Source organism: Podarcis cretensis (genome assembly GCF_951804945.1).
Source record: "Podarcis cretensis genome assembly, chromosome: 1".
NCBI classification, from domain to species: Eukaryota; Metazoa; Chordata; class Lepidosauria; order Squamata; family Lacertidae; genus Podarcis; species Podarcis cretensis.
Genome location: NC_137170.1, coordinates 120,118,514 through 120,138,865, shown reverse-complemented (window position 1 = coordinate 120,138,865; position 20,352 = coordinate 120,118,514). Strand labels below are relative to the sequence as shown.

Here is a 20,352-nt window from a genome sequence, read left to right as displayed (position 1 = left end):
ACCCCCGGCACTTGAATACGCTTTTTTTTCTGTCCTGGGGCAGCCTCTAAAAAAAAAAACTAAAAAAAACTGGTTCTGTAGGTTCTATAGATTTGAGGAGTATGAAAAATGATTCTGAAGTTGTTGTGATTTTCATTACTTCAACAAGACACAATTTCAGTTATCCTGAGACAGATCTACAGCTAATCCATCGTTTCTATGGTGAGATGATGTGGGGTCTTGGGCTGCCATATTATTTCTGTCGCGTCTTCTGTTTTCCATGCTTTTTGTTCAGAGGTTTGTAGTCTTAGCAGGTATTCCTCTGCTGGTTGGATCTACATTCCTCTGGAATTAGAAGCTGGCACACTGTCTACAATTTATTGCTGACAATTTTTTAAAGGGCGTCGTCAAAGTAGTGTAACCCTGAATGCTTTTAAGTATTTCTAATGTTTTAGTTTTAGGAAATGACCTTTAGATGTAATCAGATTTTATGCAATCTCAGTGCACAATGTTGCACACAAGGTTTATCGATCTACTCTTAATGTTGTGCTTCTGGTGGTTATTGCATTTTGTGACCGCTCCAACTGCAATACCTAGAGGAAATGTATATCTATGGCAATTTGCTCTGCAGAATGCAGTTCCACAGAAGGAATAGGAGCCTGTTAGATATTATTCACAATTTCATGAGCAGTGAGCAACACATTTCCACCTAACACACCAGGAATTGGAAACCTGAAGCCTTCCAGATGTTGCTGCACTACAACTCAACAACTTTCACTTTTTGAAATATGGCAACCCTAACTACAATATCCCTGGACCATTGGCTGTGCTGCTTTGGGCTGATGGGATCTGGAGTCCAGTAACATCTGCAGGGCAACAGCTTCTTCAACCCCATAGTCGCCTTTGACTGGACGTAACCATCCAGGGGTCCCTTCCCTTTTTTTAACCTCATAAATTACAAAGGGAAATGGCTAGATTGGGGCTTTCAAGAGTATTGCACCAAAAAAATAAAGTGTGGTCAGAGGACATGCTTTGTTTGATCACAGTAGGGAGGCCTCTTTTTCAGCCTCTTAACAAATGTTAACATCATGAGTGTGCTGGCCCTGTGGGTTACCCGAGAGGCGAGGTCCAAGTCCGGTCCGTGGTCAAAGGTGCAACGTGGAGGCAGTCCGTAGTAGCTGAAGCTGGGTGCAGGGCAGGGAGTCGGGTGAAGTCAGGAACAGGCATGCAAACAGGGAGCCAGGGCAGGTCAGGAGCTCAGGCAGGAACTAGCAACCAACAATGTTGCTCCCGCAGCCTGGGACTGGGGCTACTGGCTTTTATCTGCCCTGAGGCATAAGGCGGCCCCAATCCTCTGGTGACTTGCCTCTCCTAGCCTGGAGGTGAGCACTCCTCCTGCGGGAACTTAGTTCCCTCCCCCTCTTCCCTGAGCCTCTGCAGCTCAGGAGGGGCTGGTGGGTTACCGGACCCAGAGGCAACCTCAGCTTCCCCTGACGGGGCTGAGAGTGGAGCACCTGCAGGCAATGGGTCCTCCATCACCTCAGGAGCCAGAGCAGACTCAGCTGGTGCGTGCACCTGAGGAGCCAGCACAGGTGAGGACCCGTCAGGCTCATGCCCCAGCCCTGGCTCAGCTGTTTCTGGAGGCGGGGAATCCTGTGCAGGCTGGGATGCCTCAGGTTCAGCATCCGAGTCCAAATCCCAGGCCATCGCAATGAGATTGGACAGCTCCCACAAGACAAAAGGAAGAGAAATAGGAAGTTGCCTTATAGTGAGTCAGGCCATTGGTTCAATTCATTGACTATCTCCATTGACTGACAGCAGTTTCTCCAGGGTTTTGAGTAGAATTCTCTCCCTACCCAGAGATGGCCGGGATTAAATCTGGGACCTTTTCCTACTGAGCTGCAATCTTTCCCAGTCAGGAAATGTAAGCAATAAGAACAAAAATACACCACACTCAGTAGCCCAGTCTTTAGCGCCAAAACTCCGCAAGAGGGTCAGGGAGAAGGCAAGGGAACTCCGCGAGTAAACTAGTCAATCCTGTAGGCTTCTCTTTTAGCTGTTCGGTTTAATCTGATAGGGATATTTAGGTTTTGACTAATCATGCGGAGCTCTGTGAGGCGCGCCCCATGCTGAGTTTTTAATTAAAACGTAAAGCTTAGGGAGAGAACTCCAGGAAAGAAATCCTAATTCAGGACTCTCGGGGGTATATACAAGCTAAACCTGGTTATTTTAAGTCTAACAGTGTACGCGCCGGGGAAATTTGTGTGGGGCAAGATTGAAGAAAGGATTTTTAGCAGCTTGAATTTTTAAAAAAGAAGTATAAACTGTTTAAACACATGACTCTTCAGTCCTTTGGTAGCTAAATCGATCCTGCATAGTCTGCACATACAGCATAATTTTTTTAAACACACTCACACACATTTCTCCACCAGAGATTGTGAGGGTGGATTGTACCGCTTCAGACTCTGGTGGAGAAATGTGTGTGAGTGTGTGAGTGATCGGCTTATCAGCGGATCAGCTGATAAGCGGCTTAGGGCTTAGGAAAAGTGGGGGAAAAAGGGAAAAAACCCCGCAGGAACTCGCAAGACATTTTCGTCTTGCGAAGCAAGCCCATAGGGAAATTCGTTTTGCGAAGCGCCTCCAAAACGGAAAACCCTTTCGTCTAGCGGGTTTTCTGTCTTGCGAGGCGTTCGTCTTGTGGGGCACCACTGTAGATAGATAGATAGATAGATAGATGATAGATAGATAGGTAGGTAGGTAGGTAGATAGATAGATAGATAGATAGATAGATAGATAGGTGATAGTATGGCGGATCCTCATTTTAAAATATGGCATCTCCTTACTTTGTTCTTAAACACATTTTGCAAAGCACAGCTGAAAACATAAAAATTGCATATTTTGTATTAGTTCTAGCTTTTTGATAATTGATTTTTCGTGACTGAGAAAAGATTGTGGCAAAATACATTATGTTTGCATTTATGTCAGAAATGCTCATTTTTATTTTTATAATATTTGTTAGATTTGATCGAAACTTTGTGTTGTTGTTTTTAACATGTGACTATTAGGAACATAGACTGCTCTTCTGAGAATAGTATAAAAAGTACTGGTGAAAACCTACACTTATATTGCTGGAATTTGCAGTTCATCCAGTCACGCTAATTCTCAAGGTCATATGCGACTGAGGTTATTTCAGGGTCTGAAATTTCTAATCTCTCAGCTACTGTTCCCATCTCACTCCCCTTGCCTTTTTTAAAAACAAACAAACAAACAAATCTTTCTACCACAAAAGATTAATCTGCACGTACTGTACTTGTAGCGGCATAGTTTTGTCTTGTTTCAAGTAACTATTTCATTTTGAAATGGAAAATATTTTTAAAAATATACTGATAATGGTGGCTATTATAATATTTCATGCTTGGTTTAGGAAGTGTACTATATATACATATACAGTGGTACCTCAGAAGTCGAACGGAATCCGTTCCGGAAGTCTGTTTGACTTCCAAAACGTTTGGAAACCAAAGCACGGCTTCTGATTGGCTGCAGGAAGTTCCTGCAGCCAATCGGAAGCCCCGTCAGACATTCGGCTTCCAAAAATAGTTTCCAAACCGGAACAGTCACTTCCGGGTTTGCAGCATTCGGGAGCCAAAACGTTCAAGAACTAAGCTGTTCGAAAACCAAGGTATATATGTTAAGGGGAATGTAAACTGACCAATTAATGTGCATAACGACCAGTTATTGTGCATATTCACCAGGCCTCATAGATAATGTGCACATAACCCTTCCATGGAGGGAGAATTGTGCACATGTCCCAGTCAATATGCAGATAACACGTTTGTAGGCCCCCTTAAGCATATTCCCAGCTCTCAATTTTTATCACCCTCCACACACAAGGTTCTAAATTTTCTGGCGAGCACCTGTGAGCAGAATCTCTCATGTAGAAGTTCCTCCATCCCACATGAGGGATGCTGAAGCTGAGCGACAGGAGGGGGGAGGATAAGCATGTATCCACTCTCTCCTCCTGCAATCCTAGTTGTGGGGGGAGGGAGGGATGGGACTCCCCGGGCAGGGCTATAGATATCATGAAGCTTGAATTGCAAATCTCTTTGTGTGTGTGGTTTTCTAATTCTAGTTTGCTGGCAGATCAGAGACCACAGTTTCCTTAAGCATGGTTTGGTATGATGTCTGAACTAAGCCAGGCACATTATAGCTGTGATAGGCAGCAGCGGGAAGACAGTTTAAGAGGTGTAGAATGAGGGAAGCCGCGTTCGTGGGACCGGAGCGTTCTGCTTTCTATTTTGATGCATTAAAAAATATACACTTGGAAAATAGCATGATTGGAAAAAGAGCATGATGAGGCTAAGCAATCTTCTGTTCTAGTTCTGATTTTTGAGCTTCAGGTGCTGTAATTTTGACAAAATATTTATCTGGAAATCCTTGCAGAGTGGATGATGATATAAGGAAACAGACAGAAAAACCAAACTGCATCATTTAGGCTCCATCTTACTGCTGCTGCTGCCGCCCACAAAAACTTGTCAAAGGACTAGCCTATACAGTACTTGTACATGTAGAGAACTCCCCCCCCCCCCGCCCATATCACCTACATAGCTTAGATCCTTAGTTTGAAACTACAGGCAGAACAGAGGGGAAATTAAATTAGTCATAGAGAAATAAATTTCTTTTGGGAGCTTGGTTGGCCGAGAATTTTACACTTAATTTGTCCCTAGAGATAGTTCTCCTCTCGGCTTCTCTCGGTACTATTTAAGTCTCTAGCTCATTATAAAACTCTGTTCTCTGCACCTCTTTCAGATGGGTCAATTTCTCCATCTGTTTGAAGCCCACAACAATTTCCAGAGTTTCTGTTTGAGGGAAATCACCATGAACTGAAGCTATGTTGACAGGTTATCAGTTTGAAATTCTCAGTTTATAGCCTCAAAATTCTCAGTTGTTGTTCAGGCTCTTGGTGGTCCTTCGTCACCACCTTATTCTTCCATATTCTTTCTCTCGTCTCAGGGCAGTCCTATCTGGGTGCTGTTCCAACTGCCCCTCAAATCTGCTGTCCCTCACACCGAACTTATTTTAAAAGCGTAGGAAGCTTCTTCCCTTTCCTTTGCCAAAATAAAACCCCCACAGTGTTTCCAACGCCACTTGCCCATGTGCTGCCTGGATTTTTCTCTCTCCTCACCACTTACAGGCCAAACAGCATTTTGATGTTGATATCATTGATTGTGATATTTGAAAAATATCACAAGGAAACGTTAGGCTCCCCCCACCTCAGCGCCCCATCATAATTGAAAAAAGATTGATACTTGTGTCAGCAAAATGGAGGCGTATAGGAATTGCTGAGACCATTGTCAGATCTATAGTGCAATGGAAGCAAGTATGGAAGCGAGTATATGCAGGTGGCGCTGTGGTCTAAACCATTGAGCCTCTTGGGCTTGCTGATCAGAAGATCGGCGATTCGAAGCCCCATGATGTGGTGAGCTCCCATTGCTCTGTCCCAGCTCCTGCCCACTTAGCAGTTCGAAAGCACGCCAGTGCAAGTAGATAAATAGGTATCGCTCCGGCAGGAAGGCAGACGGCATTTCTGTGCGCTCTGGTTTCCGCCATGGTGTTACATTACGCCAGAAACAGTTTAGTCCTGCTGGCCACATGACCCGGAAAGCTGACTGTGGACAAACACCGGCTTCCTCAGTCTGAAAGCAAGATGAGTTTCGCAACCCCATAGTCAGCTTTGACTGGACTTAACCTTCCAGGGGTCCTTTACCGTTACCTATATCACTATAACTGCCAGGACTTCCCCAGAGAATTGTGGGAGTTGTAGTTTAGCAGTCAGAATTCTGTTAAAAATTCCTAGTCCAGACCCTGCTGCCTTGACCTTCTGTTTTTTGTAGCATCATTCATGTTTACAGTATCTCCGTTAGCAACCATGATGTGTTCTCCAGCTCCAAACAGCACTCTTGATCCAGTTGAGCCTATTGGCTGACCATGATTCGCTTTCAAAAACCCCCTGATGTTTACATAGTTACGATTAAAAAACAAAATAAAATGCAACAGTGCGTCGTGACAGGGAGGTCTGCACTGCTTTCCACGCTTCAGCCTTGACTCATGCTGCCTCCAGAGAAGGATGAGAAAATAAAATGATGCTTACACCATTACTGTTAATGGAATGCAAACAAACAAGAACATCTTAAGAAAAGAGGGTTCACCTCGATATGCATTGCACCAATTCAAGAGCTAACGCTCTTGGATGAAATGCGTATGTATGAAAAGTAAGAACGCAGCCCAAGGACAATGGGTGCTATGCCACTGGTTTATTGCTGGAGGTACCACTTTTTATTTTTATTAATATTTTATTAGAACAATTCCATGTATAAAAAGAGAGTGAGAAAAGTGAATGAGATTGAAAAGAAATAAATAAATACGGTTACAGCACCATATATTAATATACAGGTGTGTATATTCTTATTATCCTTTTTTAAAAAAATTACGGTACTTTTTAATTCAAATTTAAAACAAAACATATTATCTAGAAACATATCATCCTTATTTCCCCCATTTTTCCTCCCTCCCCCGACTTCCCTCAGTTCCAGTCTTTGATTTCTCTAAAAATTCTGTTTTCTGCATGTTACACATTTGTATAGATCCTCGAACTATTTAAGTAATAATTATCAATAAAACGTTTGTGAATGTTTATTCAAAACCAGCCAAGGAGTCCAGTTCGCTTTGTTGTGTCTTCAAATACTTTGTAAAGTGTTCCCATTCATCTTTAAAGTCACAGTTATCCTTGTCCCATAGTTTATATGTCAGTTTTGCCAGTTCTGCATAGTCCATCAATTTTTCTTGCCATGATTCTTTAGTTGGGGTTTCTTGAGTCTTCCATCCTTGTGCTACTAAAACTCTCGCGGCTGTTGTCACATACATGAAAATATTCTTATTATCCTAATGCACATATAAATATCAATAACCTAATATATTCTGTGTAAACTCATTCTAAATATTGTTGTATTTATCCAAAGAAAGTCTATAAGCTGTCTGTTCATATGTTGACAATGTTGTCATGTCAAGCCAAGAGGAATCCTATCTCTGTTCTTCCTTAATGATGGCCCTACCTCTGTGGCAGACTTCACATGTTACGTTAAGTGCTGTTATCACTGGAAAAAAGGGTATTGGGAATAATTGACTTTTTAAAATCTCATGCATTTTTATACTGCCCTTCATTGTATCAGATGTCAGGGTGGTGTGTACAGCTTGAGAGAAATACCACCAGCGACCCAAACAGGAAAGCAGCTGGTAAAGCTTTGAGACAGACTAAAACTTGTCCAGTTCTTAGCATAGCAGGTATGTTATCTGAATATATGAATTTGGGATGGGAGGAGATAAAAACTACCACAGGGGTTCTCCTCACCTGTCACAGCCAGTTGGCGACCCATAAGATAATTCTGTCTGCTTCCCAAGTTTATCATTTATGCAGCTGATCAGGAACCCTTGGGTGTGGGTCTCCATTTCCACCTATTTATGAGCAGTGATAACAAAGCTAAAAAGTGTCCAGCAATGGCCAGGACTCTCACAATCCTTTCTGATTGTTTTTCTTTTTTTAATCATCCTGCTAACTTACAAAGCATGATGCTCCAGTCCTTCCTGCTTCGCAAGTGCACAAGTCTGTACATTTTCTTAGCTGTGGGTGGGATGGAATAAGATTAAATAAAACATAAGCAAGTGCATAACTCTTGCACACAACAGCTTGCAAGCCTAAGTTACCTTGCTTTCTCCTTTCCATATGCTGTCCCATATGCTTTTAATTTTTTTTTATTTTTTTTTGCTGCTGTTGTGCCTGGAAATATCTTTAACTAAAATTCAAGTTAAAAAATAAAATAAATGAGCAAATGATATAATTACTCCAACTGCAAAGAGGAAGCATAATTTCCTTAGCATTATTTCAGTGCGCTGAATTCAAAGGAAACTCTTTAAACCCCACCCGATAAACCAAGCTCATGGGTTGTCTGGGGGCAAAATAAACCAGGCAATCCATGAGCAGTAAGCCATAGAACAAATCTTGACTACAGAATGTGGCTGCTTTGTCCCTCCTCCAGTCCTGCTGTTGCCACGCTGCTAGAAGCTAAGCCATGGTTAGGTTTAGCATTACATCCAAACCCAGACTTATTGCTTATGTCACTCCAGCCAAGGAGTCTGAGTTTGGATGTAATGCTAGGCCAAACCATGGCTTAGCTTATAGCAGCACAGCAGTAGTAGGACTGGAGGAGGGGGAAAAGCAGTCACAATTTTCTCTCCAGGAACCAGCATGTTTGCCCCATGGTTTGGCTTAGAATTACATGTGGGCCAGGTCAGATTCTGGATGAGGTACACCCAGGCAACTTGTTTGCTTAGTAAGAATTTGAGTCCTGGTCTTCCCAAGCCTTTTAATCCCTATAGCATGCCAGTTTTCCAAGGTTTTAGACTCTTTATTTATTATTCTTTATTCACTGTATTCTTTATTTTCTGTTAACTGTTTCTTTGTTTTGGCTATTTACCATCGTTTTGCTTCTGCTGCTTGCTTCTATTGGTGGGGTGCAATTCTGTTGGTAGAGAAGTCATTCTTTGTTAAAATATATATACAGTCATACCTCATGTTACGTCCGCTTCATGTTAACGTTCTTTCAGGTTACGTCCCGCGGTGACCTGGAAGTACTGGAAAGGGTTACTTCCGGGTTGTGCTGCTCGCACATGCGCAGAAGCAAAATGATGTCACATGCATGCGCAGAAGCGGCGAATCGCAACCTGCACTTGCGCAGACGCTCCGCTGTGGGTTGCGTTCTTTTCATGTTGCGAACGGGCCTCCAGAATGGAGCCACTGTACCACGGTATACCTTTTTCCGTCTATAAGATGCCCCCATGTATAAGACACCCCCTATTTTGGGGGACTTTGATTTAAGAAAATGGGGAGAGATCTATCCCTGTATAAGACGCCCCCCAAATTTTGGACATTATTTTTTAGGGGGGAAACCTAGTCTTATACGCGGAAAAATACGGTAGTTACAGTAGGTGTGGTAGCATGTTTGACTTTGCCACCTGTTGCCCTGAGTAATTTCCCATTTGGTAAGTGTGCATGTCCCGTTTCCATGTCAGATGTGCCAAACATCTGCACAGCATGTACACAAAACTCTTGAGCAAATGGGAGCAGGCTCCTTCTGTAGCAAGTGGGGATAGGATACCCTCCTATCCTAGCCCTCTTTGAATGCTTATGGAAGTCAGTTTGCATTTCAAACTGGATGCCATGCTGGCAGTGCTGCACTTCCCCAGAATATCAAAGCCACCCATGACACGTTTTAATAATTAATTATGAATTTAGCAAATAGCAAATCAAATGACTCAAGGGACAGAAATATTCCGGTTGTTGCTGTCGACGTTAAAGTTAAGGTGATTGCAATTTCTCTTAATATTTCTAGTGGTGCTTTGCTTTTAAATAAATAATGCGGCAGCTTATAATGCTTGGCACTTCAGTTTTATTGTAAAAATGGATGTGAAAGCTGCTGAGGTGCTCTGCGGCAGTTGTGTTGGGAGAGAGAGGTTCGAATCCCCGCTGAGCCTCAAAGTTTCTTGGCTGTCTTGGGCAAACCCACTTTATCCATGGAGCCTGCTAGGGAGGTGAAATGCCACATCTAGTACCCCAAGCTTCTTGGAGTAAGGGAACAGTGGCTCAGCTGTATCCCTCCAGATGTTGTTTGACCACAACTTCCACCAGCCCCAGCCGACAGCAACATCTGGAAGGCCACAGAAGAACCACCTGCTGGAGTAAGGCCTGGATAAAAACGTCACAAATAAATAGGAAACAAATTACAAATAGCTTCCTGTGCCGTGCCAGAAAAAAAAAAGACAGAAGCTACCAGCATGAGTTTGACCAAACTGCGGGAGGCAATGGAAGACAGGAGTGCCTGGCGTGCTCTGGTCCATGGGGTCACGAAGAGACGGACACGACTAAACGACTAAACAACAACAACAAGCCCCATCGGCCTCCCCTGCCGTCTTCTACCTTACATTTCAGTCTAGATAAGGGAGTTCACATATGCAATGTGGAAATCTTGTGCGTCCTGATGCCTGGTAAACAAATTAGGTACAGAACAGACCCATAAAAGCTGAGCTTCCTTCGGCTTTTTTAAAGAAAGCCTGGGCTGGAAAAAAACCAACAACTAACAAGCAAGTTGGGAAAGTGGGTCTCACATGAAACAGCGGGCAGGCATGTGCTCTGCCACTCCTGCTATTGAATGGTATCTTCAAAGGGTTTGTAAAACAGGGAAGATCTTCTTTGCTTCCAGCCACTACGGATCCCATGACACGTTTGCTGCAAGAGCAGAAATTATTTCTCTCCTCCCACTCCCCTCTCGTGGCCAGAACTAATTTCTGTTTGCATAGCTTGCTCTGCCAAAGCTAACATCTCCCCGGCAATCACAGTCCCCGGCAATCTCAGTTGGTTACAGTATTCCTCCAAATCTCCTGCCCCTAGAATTGTGCAGCATTGCTAGTTGTTGTCAGTTGCTGGAAATCTGCAGAATCAAGAGGCTGTAATTCAAGACAGAAGTGAGAACATCCTTCTGTACATTCATAAGATACTTCTAGTGTTGGGATAAAAGGTGCTAAATCTTTTTATTGTTACTATTTGAGGAAGTTGAAAGATTAACAACAACAACATCAGTTCATGGTGCATTTTGAAAAGCTACCATTTTGGTAATTCTCTGCATTTTTTTGTTTTTGCAAGATTGTTACATCCAATAATCAAGGCAGCGCTGATCTTCTCAACTCTTAAGTGTATATTTATTTATTTATTTAATACACATTTTCATCCTGCCTTATTTCCAAGGAGCTCGAGGCAGAATATGTTGTTTTATCATTGCAACAATCGCCCTGCAACGTAGCTTTGGCTGAGAGAGCCTGGCCTGAAATCACATAGTAAGGTAATTGAATGAAGTTTCCCTAGCCTTAGTCCTACACTGGGATGCGGGTGGCACTGTGGTCTAAACCACATCCATCAGTGGACTCTCTCTGACAAGAGCACCCTGGAAGTTAAGCAAGAAAGTCAAGAAGGGAGAAACAATTCTTGGGAGCTTTAACTCTTTCTCACTTTATTACAATGCTGTGCTGTGTTTCTCAGGATTGAGTCCCACTGTGTTCAACAGGGTTTACTCCCAGGTCAGGGACGCGGGTGGCGCTGTGGTCTAAACTCCTGAGCCTCTTGGGCTTGCTGATCAGAAGGTCGGTGGTTCTAATCCCCGTGACGGGGTGAGCTCCCGTTGCTCTGTCCCAGCTCCTGCCAACCTAGCAGTTGGAAAGCACACCAGTGCAAGTAGATAAATAGGTACCGCTGCGGCGGGAAGGTAAACGGCATTTCTGTGCGCTCTGGTTTCCTTCACGGTGTTCCATTGCGCCAGAAGCTGTTTAGTCATGGTGGCTACATGACCCAGAAAGCTTTCTGTGGACAAACGCTAGCTCCCTCAGCCTGAAAGCGAGATGAGTGCCGCAACCCCATAGTCGCCTTTGACTGGACTTAACCGTCCAGGGGTCCTTTATCTTTACCTTTTACCTAGTCCTACACTCTGACCACAGCACTGCACAAGCTCTCTGTACGAACAAGAGTTCATACAACAACACTGATGCCTTGAAGATCATCTCATGTCAACTGGACATTTGCTGTTATTCACAGAGCAGGTCTATTTCCTTCAGCTTCAGATTTCTAGTAGGAGGGGTGGAGAGCAATTAAACTAGGCAGAAGCGTGGTATGAATTGATTTAGACAGGGAGCAAAGTTGTCAGGCTGTTCAGATTTTTAAATGAATAAAAGCTGTGGGGCATTTTCTATTTCTTGAGTGTTTGAGAGTACTTATGAAAATTTTAAACTAAAAAAAAATATAAAATCTTGTGGTGTCTTCGCCTGAAAACATCATGAATAAAATATGGTCCCTTATTGCAAGGACACTCCTTGATTACTCGAAAGCCTGGAAGAACGTAGCAGCGGTTCATTCACTGTGTCCTTTGCTAATTGCTGTAGTAAACTTGTTGGCATCTTCGGAGGCGCAGTGTAAAACATCAGGCGTGAGGACAGTTCTTAAGAAGAGCAACTTGCAGCACACTTTAAAATGTCAGATGTTCCAAAGCGAGCAGGGCAAGAGGAATGGATTTGAGCAAGAGAGTGAGTGTGTAACCTATGCATCCGGTGCAGTGTAATTAAATAAAACCTATTTATGAGCACGAGCTCATGGCCGCTAATGGATGTTAAATGCATTAAAGCCTGACCCACTTTGTATCCGGTTTCCCCAAAACACTATTACACTGAGCAAATAGTAAATCTGAACGTGTATGGCTATTATCAATGAGTTACACATATCAAAATTCCTGAGTTTCTGCATGCAAATTATTTGCCCGAGACCATCTGTCTAAGCTAAATATATTTCAGAAGAATAAATTGCAAGCAAACCTTCGAACCACAGCAGCCTTCTTTTGCAGGAAGGGAAGGGCACCTATGGTGACTACTTCTTTCCCAGCAGGGAAATTGGAAGTGAGAATCAATACATCCAAACAGTGTGATTTCTTGTATGCCTATCAGTTGTTTCATAGGGGATGGGCTGGGTGGGGAGAAAGAGGGAGAGAGAGAGAAATCTATGCTGCATTGGCTGTCTAATTTGGATTGCCAATGGTAATGCAGAGCCACTCGCTTAAAAGAAAGGTAGGATGCAGAGGCAGAAACATTAGTGCTAATCTGCAGCAGAAAGACTAGATAAATCAGCAGAGCTCGCCTCTCGTACATCACTAAGGGAGAAGCTGAGTGCTACTCGACCATGTGCCTGAACAGTCACATCATTAAGAATGGAGCATGGATGCAAAATCTAAAATTCACTTTTAAGGCTGCTTCCTGGGTTGGACTGATAAGAACACTACAATGTAAGTTTTTGAAATTTCATATTGGTGGGCGCAGCGGCAGGCTCAGCATTATTTTCTAATTGAATCTTGTTCTTTTCACTTTTGCTATATTTGAGCTCATGCCTTCTTGATATATAATTGGCATTGGTTGACTAACGAATCAGAGTTTTCCATTTTAACATTTGTTTGTGCTTAGCCAGAAGAGTTTGGATATTTTCCCCCACCCCCCATTAACTCTCAGTTTTTTAATGCTGCAAATTAGTGGGGGAAATACTTGAGAAGCAAGAGTAATGCTTCTCAGTGTGTGTATGTTAGTGCACCAATGTTATAAGTGTTTTATTCTTGGCAATGCTTGCTAATGAAAGGATGCTCTTCTGTAAAAAAAAAAAAAAAAAGTTCTGAAAATGTAGTATAGGTATTTTCCATAATTTCCCCCCCAAAAAACTGAGCAGTTGTATTTAACATCACTTTTACATCTGCAACAGAAGAGAGAAGGGAGGGAAATGGCACAGGAACTATTGATTGCCAACATGAAATCTGCATTTAAGAAGTTTTTGAACAGATTTGATTTCACGCTGGTTCCTATCCTCCAAAGCAACCAGATTAGATTATCATATTTAATCACCGCACAGTATGTAGCAAATAAATGCATTTGAAACTCCTCAAATATATTATCCTGCGTTAAGCTAAAACACTGCTCTCAATAGATGTTTAAAAAACTAAGCCTGACGCTACTTTACAGAAGAACATGATTTAATAATAGATGTGCCTAGTGCAAAAGGAAACAAATGGAGTTTTGCTGTAGAGATTCAGAGGTAGTGATTTTAGTTCAAAAATGCAATTTTTGAACCTTAAATGCTGAAATCTAAAGAGCACATGTCCTTTATGGCATTAGGAAAAGTCATTATGATACTGTTAGTCACAGTATGCGCCGAAAGAAAGAAAGAAAGAAAGAAAGAAAGAGAAAAACAGTTAGTTTATAGGATGAAGTGTTGTTTGGATAAAGTGGGTTCTAATTTCACCTCATTTAAGAATGCACTGGCTGACTGTGTTAGCATTTTCCCAGGTTCCAGTTTTCTAGTCTGGAAAGTATGAAAGATGATCTCTATATTTGCAGGGCTGTTATAAGAATGAATGGTTGTCACCTCAGTGGTTGTCCCAGGCTGTGTCTAGAGTTTGGAGCTCCCATGGCAGTTTGATTTAACAAATGTAGTACTAAACAGGAAGCGTGTGTTGTGGTCGTTGGGGTCCCAGCTTCCTTATTCCTTGTACTACTGAGTTTTTGCTTACAAGCAGAAGAAACTGCTGCTTTGATTTTGACTGCTCCGCAGTGCCACCCTGAAAGTGGACAGGGAGTTTCTTGGAGCCAATAAGGTTCCATCTGGCCTTGAGTAACTCCTGATTTTGGTTTCTCCATCTAAGCATTGCGTCTTTCAGTTTAAGATGAGCTGCTCTCCTTTTCCTGCGAGAACCATCAGCTTGTGTCTTAGGTAACAGCTCTAACTTGAAAAAAAACACACGTTACATATATTTATTAATATACTCACTCATACCTTAAGTGTTTCCTAGGAGACCGCGTGCTTAGAGACACTGATTGATTAGGTCATCTCGGTCCAGTATCTTCTACAATAGTGGAAGGAAAGGAATTCAAAAAATATTCTCTGTACCCACAGCGTATGTTGCATTGCCATAAGAGTGCCTAACATCTGGGGGACCAGGATCAAATCTCTACTCAGTCATGAAGTAGGTCACCTAAGGGTGATCTTAGGTAGGGTTGCCATATTTCAAAAAGTGAGATTATTGAGCTATTTTTGGCCAAAGTTGCTGAGCTTTTCTTAGTTTTGCCCAAAGTTTTTGAGCTTTTTTAAAAAGGAAAATCGGCAAAAACGACCCTGCCGACATGGGTTGCCATACATCTGGATTTTCCCGGACATTTTTGCCAATTTCCGCCCAGGCACTGCTTCCGACTGCAGTGTTCAGAGTATGTCTGGGAAATTCCAGACTTATAGCAACCCTACCTTAGGCCAGTCACTGTCACTCAGACTAGCCTACTACACAGGGTTGTTGTGATGATAAAGCATGTGTGTTAGGGGGGAGAAGCATGTGATCAGCTTGAGCTTGAGGAAAAGGTGGGATATGAAAAAAATGATAATAAATAATATGCACACACACATGCATGTGTGTGCGCACACACACACACACACACACACACACACACTTCCACAGCCACTCAATCTCCACTTCCCCCAAGAAGTTCTAATCTGGCATATGTACGGTTACAAAACGTAATAAGTGTTTTACTGCACTGTCATGTGAGACATCAGGCTCTTCCTTGAGCCCAATTAATGTCTACTTCAATTTGGGAGGTTTGATGCAGCACTTGTATGATTTGAATTGACTGGTCACGCCAATTCTGTTACAAAGTCATCGATTTAGCTTGTTATTCATAAAATTACGAATGCGTTCCACATGGCGGGGACCGTTGTCGTTTCGTTTACAATACTAAATAAACTTGTTCATTCTCAAGTCTTTCTTCAGAACTGGGTTGACAAAATGAGGGTACTGCTTTCGTTTTCTGTCCCTCCTCCTTTTTTTAATGGAATGTTATCACTGAGGTCCATAATAAGACCTACCGCAGATGTGTTCCTGTTTGCTTCTGTCAGCGTTGCCATAAATTTGTCAGTATTATGCATCGTGACCCTGCGTAAGTTCAAGAGGCACTGACTGAAGACTGTTAAATCAACTACGTGGGTCAGCAGTTCAGAGTGTTAAGCCAGATGGTGCCAGGAGTTCAAGTTAGGGTCAAGAGATCCTATCCAGGGAATTGGAAGCTGGGTGTCTGGAAAAGATGTGCAAGCCTGATAGTGTGAGCAGGAGAAGCCAAGGAACAAAAACAGGCACTAAGCAAGGACAGAGATAATGGAGAGAGGAGGCTTGACATTGGATTAACAGTAGCAGAATATTGTCTCTTGCTGAGACAAGATCCCATAGCCAGCCTGGGTGATTTTCAAGTACAGTCATATCTTGGATCCCAAACATCTTGGTACTTGGACGTTTTGGCTCCCGAACACCGCAAACCTGGAAGTGAGTGTTCTGGCTTGTGAACTATTTTGGGAAGCCGAACATCCGATGGGGCTTCCGCAGCTTCCGATTGGCTGCAGGAGCTTCCTGCAGCCAATCAGAAGCGGCGCTTTGGTTTCCGAACATTTTGGAAGTCGAACAGACTTCTGGAACGGGTTCTGTTCGACTTCCAAGGTACAGCTGTATCTTTGCGGGGAGGGGAAGTCTTTTGGAGAATATTCTGTTTTAATAGCAGGGTTGCATTCCTAGCTACAGCCCAAAAGGTTCTGAGTTCAAGGCTAGCTGCTACTGAAAAGATTTATATGTGTTAATGTTATCCTGCCTGTATAGCATATCCTATAAAGACTGTTGACAGAAGAATCCTTTTGTGTGGTATACATTTCTCAACCCTGTGTGAAATATAACAGGAAAACTGGAAACGGACATTTGTCAATGTAATTCAGAATGGAGGCCGTTGGTAGGCTTCAGGCACCATACTCCTGTTTGGGATGAATTTGACCACCTCCTTTTTCTGATCTAGAGACAGAGAAGAACTTTACTTTCTAAACAGTTGTGTGATTATTTTTGGCAGGGACGAAGGCAATTTGCATGTGTAAGACCAACTGCCCTGGTTTGTCAGGCCCAAATTGGACATGGCAGCTGCAGACCTGCCTCCTGAAATGCAGGTCTGCTCTTGCCATGAGGAAAGCATGGCTGGGAGGATAGTCTGATGTTAAGAACAAAAGGATGTATCCATGGGGAGGGGTAACACCCCTCTCTAGCCCTGTAGTTTAAAGGTAAAGGTACCCCTGCCCGTACGGGCCAGTCTTGACAGACTCTGGGGTTGTGCGCCCATCTCACTTAAGAGGCCAGGGGCCAGCGCTGTCCGGAGACACTTCCGGGTCACGTGGCCAGTGTGACATCGCTGCTCTGGCCAGAGCCAGAGCCAGAGCCAGAGCCGCACACGGAAACGCCGTTTACCTTCCCGCTGGTAAGCGGTCCCTATTTATCTACTTGCACCCGGAGGTGCTTTCGAACTGCTAGGTTGGCAGGCGCTGGGACCGAGCAGCGGGAGCGCACCCCGCCGCAGGGATTCGAACCACCGACCTTTCGATCGGCAAGCCCTAGGCGCTGAGGCTTTAACCCATAGCGCCACCTGCGTCCCTGCCCTGTAGTTTAGAGCCCCGATATTCTCCTCTAGCCCCCAGGATTCCATGCTGAAGTGAGATTGGGAGAAAAGGACCTGGGATGGAGGCCCCAGGGTGAGAGAAGTGGTGAGCACCCCTCACCCAGCTTTGATGTGTGATGGGGCATTCAGAAGGACAAGTCTGTCACTGTCATGTATGTTGCCGAGCGCATTGTGCCTTGGGGGTGGCAGGGACAGTATGGCAAAAGAAAATGTCTGGCCTGCTTAGTTTCATTTCACAAAAATGGCTTTAGGAACATAGTGCAGCTGGGGGTGGCAGATGTTTCCTCCTGACATGGAAAATCTGTGGAGTCTCGTACCCTGAAAAGGCGCAAGCTTTTGTGGACTAGAGGCTACATCATCTGATGAGTGAAATGACATCCTAAGCTCACACCAATGCCAGGTTATTGACCAGATCCAGACTTGCCTAGCTTCAGCAAGATGCTGGGCTAATGGACTTTCAGACCATACCCTGGAGATTCATATTTTGTTCTGCTTGCCTCTGTGTGAAAATACACAATCTGCATTTTAACAAATGACACTGAAGTCAGAGGATCTGTGTCAATGCTATATTCAGTATTCAGCTGGCTGATCCTTTTGCATGGTCGAAGAGCAGGCATGTTGCCCTCTCCTCCAAAGTTTCCTTCTTCCCATTTGATCCACCACCACTGACTTATGACTCACCCAAAGGGTTTTTTTACCAGCAGTCTACAATAAAAGCTAACAACAGTAAAATACAATAAAATCAATGGGTAATGATTAACTATGTTTTCATCACAGTTTAAACCAAGCAGTGGAAATCACTTCCATAACACCAGAATCCATTTTCTGCAGCCGAAAGCCCATCTTGAACTCAGTAGAAGTTCCCCACTCATAGGATATCCCCTCTTTTCTAGAGAAGGAAGGATCTCATGTTGTGAATCTTCACAAGTACAACTAGGGCTTGCTTTATAATGGCATATTATTGCACGTGAGAGGCGACCAGCTCTTCCACCAAGTTAAAAGATGAGCTAGCAAGGCAGGCATCTGAGCCAGGGCTATTTAAGCCAAGGTTTACTAGTGTCCTTACACACACTTTTTTTGGTTCAGCATTCAAAGCCTTCTTTCCCTTTCTCGATAATGAGACTTCGTGTTCCCAGCGAACGCTTGCCCCCAATATACAATGACAATTATTCTTTTCCCAATTATGCTGCACCCATCTGTGCAGAGGATTTCTTTTCCTCCTTTTTTTTAAAAATGAAGTTTTAATAACAATGACAGAATGGTGTCTAGCACATCTCCTAGGATTAATGATGAGCTGGAAGAGTTGATGGCTGAAATGCATCCAAAGGCTATTAACGCCAGTTAGTCATTAATCCTTTCTAAAGCCCCAGGCAGAGGTCGTTGTCACTGTTATCAGATGGGCATGAGACAAAAACAGGTCGGTAGTGGATTTTACCATAATGCCTGTATAAATTGATACGTTCAGTCTATATGCGTTATGGGTCATTTGAGATCAAGATTCAAGGGTTTGGGATCGTGTCTCCATAGCTACTATGGTCATGATTGCTTTTCTTTTTTTAAAAAACTAGTGTTCATACGTATCCATGACCATATGTCAAAAGAACTGCAAACAATATGTACAACAAAGATTTGCTTTGCAGATAATACATTTCTAGGCTCTCCTGGAAGAAGCAGCCGCCACTGTGATAGGATTTCTAATGGGCTTACCAGCTTCTGAACTAGAACCTCAACTGCAGCAATGAACAAATCTCCACGTTTTGTTCCATCCCTGAAAACCTTCCCTTTGGGTTCCTGCATATCAAATCTCTCTTAAAGGAAGACGAGAAACAGCAGACCAGGGCTTCGTTTCTGGGCTATTGGCAACCGCATACATGAACGAAACTGCTGGTGTACTGAGTTTGCTGGGTTCGTAGGGATAGGGAAGGAATATTTGGTGCCTAATACTGGTTGTGGGGCTTTTGGCCCATTTGATGAAATCATTGTACTTGCATATGATGCTTGATAGCTTCTTTTATGGTTGTGCATTTTCACAGCTGTGCCCAGTATAGGGCAACAGATATCCATGAATATCAGGTGTCTGTACAGGCAAATGTAATGCAAGGGGGACCTTTGCAGAAGAGCTAAGATAACAGCACTACTCTTGCATCTGGGGAGGTCAAAGGTTTTGGACCATTCCCTCAGGAGGGCTGAGATTACACATCTACAGCCAGACACATCCTAACCTTTCCTCCTTATCTCTGTGCAGTCGCCATTAAGCGATGTCAGTATTAATGCCGTACTGGGACTATAAGAGCTGGGGATGCTCTGATTTTTTTTGCTTGTCTGAGTGAGATGCTTTTGGGGATGCCTGTATAGATTCAGGTTTTTGGAATCTTTCAAACGTGGCAAAACATAATCTGGAATTGCCACCAGCATCTCTGCTGACTTTGCACCTGGCTGTAGCAGTAGGGTGCCTTGATATCTGCTGCTTGCTTTAATTCTACACCCGGCATGCATGCCTTCTCCTGTACAGAGCAACACCACTCTAGTACTTCTGAATTTCTGCACTGTACAGAAAGACAGATAAAAATTTTCATGTAGAAACAAAATGGCACATTTCTGAAACGTGGCAGAGGCTTTTTAGTGGTGGTCACGTTTCAGCAAATAATGAACTGAAGGTGGGCCACAAAGCCCTACATGCAGCACACAGTTGCAAAAACCTTATTAGGTTGCCACTGGACTCCTGAGAATCTCAAGGTTCATTTTTCCACCCTTCATGTATGCAGAGAAATGTTTTAAAATGTGATAGAGAAACAATGAATTAGAATGGGTCTCATGAAGTTTAAATGAGAGATGATCTAATTGACATTTTGCAAACCACTACGCAACCTGCATTGTTTTTTGACATTCACTCTTCTAATTTTGTGGTGCAGTTCTGCAACCAAATAATACAGTGGTACCTCGGGTTACATATGCTTCAGATTACGTATGCTTCAGGTTACACACTCCACTAACCTAAAAATAGTGCTTCAGGTTAAGAACTTTGCTTCAGGATAAGAACAGAAATCATGCTCCAGCGGCACGGCGGCAGCAGGAGGCCCCATTAGCTAAAGTGGTGCTTCAGGTTAAGAACAGTTTCAGGTTAAGTACGGACCTCTGGAACGAATTAAGTACTTAACCCGAGGTACCACTGTATGCACAAAGAATGCAGGAATCTGGAGAACTGAATTTAAAATTGTA

The 20,352-nt window shown here is 43.3% G+C and overlaps 1 protein-coding gene across 3 annotated transcripts in view; it reads left to right on the top strand.

The window, feature by feature from the left end:
- The window catches only part of RAPGEF4 (Rap guanine nucleotide exchange factor 4), a 163,774-nt gene that overhangs the window by 35,763 nt on the left and 107,659 nt on the right, over window positions 1–20,352 (top strand). Inside the window, exon 1 of one of the 3 annotated variants that reach the window (XM_079977052.1) lies at window positions 12,606–12,905. The exons of the other annotated variants lie outside the window; for them this stretch is intronic. The gene's annotated coding sequence lies outside the window, so the exon portion shown is untranslated. Of the gene's footprint in view, window positions 1–12,605; window positions 12,906–20,352 lie in introns of those variants that run through there. 3 annotated transcript variants of the gene reach the window in all.